The 5,767-nt window shown below is 36.4% G+C and overlaps 1 non-coding gene across 1 annotated transcript; it reads left to right on the top strand.

Annotated features, from left to right (window-relative positions):
• Positions 1 to 1,533: 1,533 nt before the first annotated feature.
• Positions 1,534 to 1,640, top strand: LOC128285937 (small nucleolar RNA R71). The gene has a single exon (XR_008276484.1). It is a non-coding gene; the product is annotated as a small nucleolar RNA R71 (small nucleolar RNA).
• Positions 1,641 to 5,767: the final 4,127 nt, after the last annotated feature.

The raw sequence follows: 5,767 nt of genomic DNA, 5'->3' as shown, positions 1-5,767 counted from the left end.
CTTCCTAAGATAATTGGCACTTCTTTATCTACTTCAAAGTCTAGGATAACAAAATTAGCAGGGAAGATAAATTTATCTACATGTACCAATACATCTTTGACTTTTCGTTCTGGATGTGCTAAAGATCGATCTGCTAATTGAAGTGTAATCGTAGTTAGTCTAACTTCACCTATCCCCAAATTCCTAAATATTGGCATAGGCATCAAGTTAATACTCGCACCTAAGTCACATAATGCCTTACCACAATATGTTGCTCTAATGTTGCAAGGGATGGTAAAACATCCAGGATCCTTTAACTTTAGGGGTAGTTTGTCTTGAAGATATGCACTGCATTCCTTCGTCAGAGCTATCATCTCAAATTCTCCAAGTCTTCCTTTTTTGGACAGGATATCCTTCATGAATTTGACATAGTTCGGCATCTGCTCAAGTGCTTCAACCAGCGGGATGTTAATATGAAGTTGCTTGAGTACGTCTAGGAACTTCTTGAATTGAATCTCCTACTTCTGCTTTTAATGTCTTTGAGGGTAGGGTGTTGGTGGTTTCTTTACTGGAACTGGTTGATTCATCTTCTGTGGCAATTCTGTATCTAGCAGAGTTGTTAGTTGATTAGAATTAGCTAGTTCTGAAATTTTCTTGTCGAGTTTTGCAGATTCTGGTTCTTTTGAAACTCGAATTTCAACACTTGATTGAACTTGCTCTGAATCTTGAGCGCCAGCTTGCTCTTTTTTAGCTTCGATGGTGTTGGGCTCTACTGTCTTTTCGCTCCTCAATGTTAATGCTTTTCAATACTCCTTCGCCGGATTGCTTGGATTCTCTGTATCACTAGGTAAAGCACCTGGTGGTGGGTTCCTGAGTTCAGTAGCAAGTTGGCCCACTTGATTCTCCAAATTCCTTAGAGTGGCATCATTTTTCGCCATGTACACCTTTAATAAATTCTCTAAGCTATTGGATAATTTGGCCTGAGCTGGTTTCTAAACTTGTTGGGGAAAACTAGGCGGCTGGGTTGGTCTAGGTTGGGTATAAGTGTTACTGGTTCCAGCCCCTTAGTTACTCTAGGAAAAATTGGGGTGATTTCTCCATGATGGGTTATAAAACTTGGATTGCAATCCTTTCCTTCCTTGATTTTGGTTCTGGTTACCTATGTAGTACATGGATTCTGGGTTTGATGGACATTCTTCAAACAAATGTCCTTCCCCATAATAGACACAGGCTATATTTTCAATTTGGTTAAGTGGTTGTGCCGTAAAACTGTTAGACCCATTAGTAGTAAGATTTTTTAATATTGAGGATATTGATGTTACCAGATGTGCGAGTGAAGTAAGAGTGTTTACCTCACGTATTCCAGCAACTCGTCTTCTTGATGTTGCTTGATTGGTTGGCCATTGGTAATTGTTGCTGGCAATCCTCTCAATGATTTCATAAGCCTTATTATAAGACTTAGAAAGGAGAGCACCATTAGTAGAAGCATCCACTACCATCCTCGTGTGAGCATTGAGACCATTATAAAATGTCTCAAGTTGGATGCAATGTGGGATTCCATGATGAGGGCACTTTTGTAAGAACTCTTTGTATCTTTCCCATGCCTCATACAAGGACTCATCATCCATTTGTTGGAAGGCAGTGCTCTTGTTCCTCAACTTAGCACTCTTGCTAGGTGGGAAATACTTCATAAGGAATCTTTCTACTAACTCTTGCCATGTTGAAATTGAATTTGGTGGCAATGAGTTCAACCAGGCTCGAGCTCTGTCCCTTAGTGAATATGGGAACAGCTTCAATCATAATGCATCTTCGGGTACTCCGGCTAACTTGAAAGAATCGCTCACCTCCATAAATAGTCTTAAATGTAGGTGAGGATCTTCGGTAGGCATTCCACTGAATTGACCCACTGTCTGAAGCATTTGGAACATGACTAGCTTCAACTCGAACTATTGTGCCTCAATTTCAGGTCTTCTAATACCTGGATTGAGATCATTAAACACTGGCACGGCATACTATCTTAAAGCTCTATCCCTATCATCATCAATAAGGATAGGATTTTGAACAGGGTTTGCTCCATTTCTTGGATTGGATTTTCGAAGTTCATCTCTTCGGTCCTCCTCTGATTTGCTTGTCTTCTTTGCTGTCAAAAAGTTCATATATTTCAGGGTCTACAAGGAGTAGGTCAATAATTCGGTCAATAGTCATAAACACCTGAAATAATCACAGAAAAATTAATTAAATTAAAAATTAAACAGAAAAATAAACCAAAATGTAAAACTCACAAATTCACAAATAATGACTTTTTAAAACAGTGCTCAGCAACGGCGCCAAAAACTTGGAACGACGGAAATGTGAAAGTGTACACAATCACAACAAGTAATAAAGTGACAAGTATTGTCGAGTTATCGTACCCACAGGGACTGTGAAAAGGATTATTTATGAAGGCAATTTAAAACACTTTGGTGAAGAAAAATATTTTGTTTTGAAAAGGGTGATTTAAAAAAAATATGATTTTAAACTAAATAAAAATAAAAGTTCTAATGCATGATTACAAAATATGATTTAATCAAGATGATATAATTGTGTTGATTTAATTACATTTCTTTAACTTAGAATTATTAAGCTCATGCTTATGCTGTTACGAATAAATTCACGGCAACTATGTAATTTGCTAACTTATGAACATATTCACCTACACAAATCCATTCATCTCTTAACATATCCCTATGTTAATTGAAACGATTAGAAAGATTTTAACAAGAAAATATGTTATGGCACATACATACTCATTAAATTGAACTAATCTCTTGCATATCCCTATGTCAATTCAAACGATTAATAAAATCTAATAAGCACATAAAAGACTATGTGAGGTAACAAGGTATCCTTACCTTGAAACAGTTTAACAATAATAATTTTGCAAGTTATGCAAGGTAAGTGTATCACCAGATAATTTCTAATTTAATCTTCAACTACCTTGGAAGAATAAACATGCACCGATTAAGTATTGTGTCAATTAATTACAATTTCAATCCGTTTAAATAATTAATTCATTAGCTACCTCACAATCGTAATGCAATAATAACTTAGGCATGGTTTTACTTAATCAAGCATTTTACTGAAGCCTATAATAGCATAAACACAATTTTAATAATTTAAGCAGATGAAATGCAATCAAACCAACACGAATTAAATTCAAGCTAAACTGTAACATCCTGAAATAGGGCCTAGTCAAAATAGTGGTTTCAGGATCACAAATTCGATGTTAAAATAATTATTTCATGATCATTATGAGGTCTAGGATATGAAAGTAAGCATGTGTTAAAGTTTCATGAAGAAATTCTATGTGTAAGGTGTCCGATTGGAAATTAAGGACCAAATTGAATAAATTGCAAAACTTGGGCTCTAGAAGCAATTTGTATGAAATTGCTTTGGAATGTTAATTAGAGGTCCTTAAAGAGTAATTTTCCCAATTTATAAGTTTTTAGTCAAAAATGGGCATGCGTGGAAAAATTTGAAAGTTTAGTAAGGAAGGGCATTTTGGTCATTTGGTAATAAAATTAGTAAAAAGGGAAAAAGGAAGAAAAATTCAGCCATTTTTTCTCCATGGCTGCCAAAATTAAAGGGTCTCCATAGTTAGGGTTTTCAACATTTTCAAGCTCAACAGTAAGTGCTTCCTAGCCCTAATTTTAACGTTCTTCGTATTTTTGAGATCCTCGTAACATGCTCTCTCTATTTCTACCCATATTTCAAGCTAGGGTTCATGTTCAAAAATTTACCCATGCATGAGATGTTTGTGTTTTGATGATTTATGGAGGAATATGAGAGTTTAAATGATAGTAAACAACTTTTACTAAGTAGTTTTTCATGGAAATAGATTAAGGGACCATTTTGTAAAAGTTGTGAAAATGGGTAGAAAAATGTGAAATGAAAGGAAATGTAGACTTCTATAGGCAAGAAAAATACTTGACTAGGCTTGGGTAACCTAGAAATTTCATGCATTTCATTTACGAGCCTTAAGACTAAATTGTAAAAGTGTAAAAGGTTAGGGGCAAATTGGTCATTTTGCCCGGGCTGAGTCATAAGCTGAAAATGAACAATGGGAGGTATTAATAATTTATTTTTTACGGATATAGACCCCAAGGAACCAATTTCGGAGGTCGACTGTGGAAAACTGATAAACGCCAAATTATACATATTTTTACCCCAAATACTTAGCATATTTATGGATGTTTATTACTAGATTTGTGGATTTTGGTGCTCTTAATCCAGTTATTTCATGTTTTGTACTCAGGAGAGCACCAAGAGTAAAAAGGAGCCAAAAACAAGCAAAAAGGGACAAAATGGACCAAATCGAGAAGATGATACGGCCTAAGCCTTGCCACACGGGCAGCTCACACGCCCGTGTCTTTCGAGGGTGTCGACCAAGGCTTTCACGATTCACACGACCTGGCCATTGACCCATACGGCCTTGTGCAATTTAACAGATCGAACACGACCTGGCAATCATGTCACACGACCGTGGCACACGGGAGTGTCCCTTTTTCAAGGAGTTGTATTTTACACGAAAAAGGATACTTAGGGAGGAAGAAAGCCAATCCAAAGCCTATATAAACACCCTACGCATGACTTAGAGAGGGGTCCCCTCCTCTAGAAATTTTCTTGAGTATAGAACCACACGTCGGGAATTACTTGAAGAAAGCCAGATGATTCATCCCAAAAGCCGGAGCTACTCCAAGACTGAAGATCTCTCTCAGAATTCCTTCAGGGGTTTTAGAGTTTTCTTTATGTTTTGTTATTTTCATACTTTTGAGATGTACTCTTAGTTTATTATGAACTAAACCCCTTAGATACCTAAGGGGGTTGAAACCTATGATGGATCTTGTTATTATTATCTGAACTGTATGATAAATACTTGATTTGTTCTTAATTATGTGTTCTTAATGCTTGAGTTAATATTTTGGGTATTGATTCATGATTTGATGTGCTTATGTAGAGGAGCAAAAGTCCCTGTCTAAGAGTAGATATGGCATAATTAAGTGGAGTTAATTGAATGCCTAGAAATAGGGTTACAAGATTTTGTCGGATTAGGGTGAAACCTAATATGGGAGTCCGTAGATCGATTTACTGCTTCCCTAGGGGTTTTAATTAAGAAAGAGATTTCGATTAATTCAACTAACGATTAGACGTTACTAGTCTCGAAAGAGATAATAATATAGGTTAGGGAGTCTCACGGATCAAGTCAAGTGAATAATGTAAGACCCCGTACCCGAGTTCGTTACCGGAATCGAACACAAGGTGCACACAGACTTAACTTAATTATTTTCACAGTCCATTTAGAATTTTCCAGACAAGCTGGTTACTGCATCACTGTCGCCTTAAAAATCATATCTTGAGTTAAAAAGCTCGAAAATCAGTTTCGTAATTTTTCCCTAAAAATATACTCATATTTCCATCTACATATTTTTTTCTAGAATTTTTGGTCGGGCCAATTAGTACAGTTTATTAGTTAAACTCTCCCCTGTTACAGGGATCGACTACACTGACCTTCGCACATTACGACTTGGATGTCTCCCTGTACAGGGCTTCAATACTGATGCCGTTTATTTCTATAGAAACTAGATCCAAAGGGGAATCTATACATATATGGCATGACTCCTAATTATCTCTGGTTAATTTAAAATGAATTTCCAAAGTCGGAACAGGGATTCAAGAAACCGTTCTGGCCCTGTTCCACAAAAACCTAAATATCTCTTAACATATAACTCATATGACCGTTTCGTTTCTT

Source organism: Gossypium arboreum, chromosome 12 (genome assembly GCF_025698485.1).
Source record: "Gossypium arboreum isolate Shixiya-1 chromosome 12, ASM2569848v2, whole genome shotgun sequence".
Taxonomy (NCBI): Eukaryota; Viridiplantae; Streptophyta; class Magnoliopsida; order Malvales; family Malvaceae; genus Gossypium; species Gossypium arboreum.
This window is presented reverse-complemented; position numbering and strand designations above follow the sequence as displayed.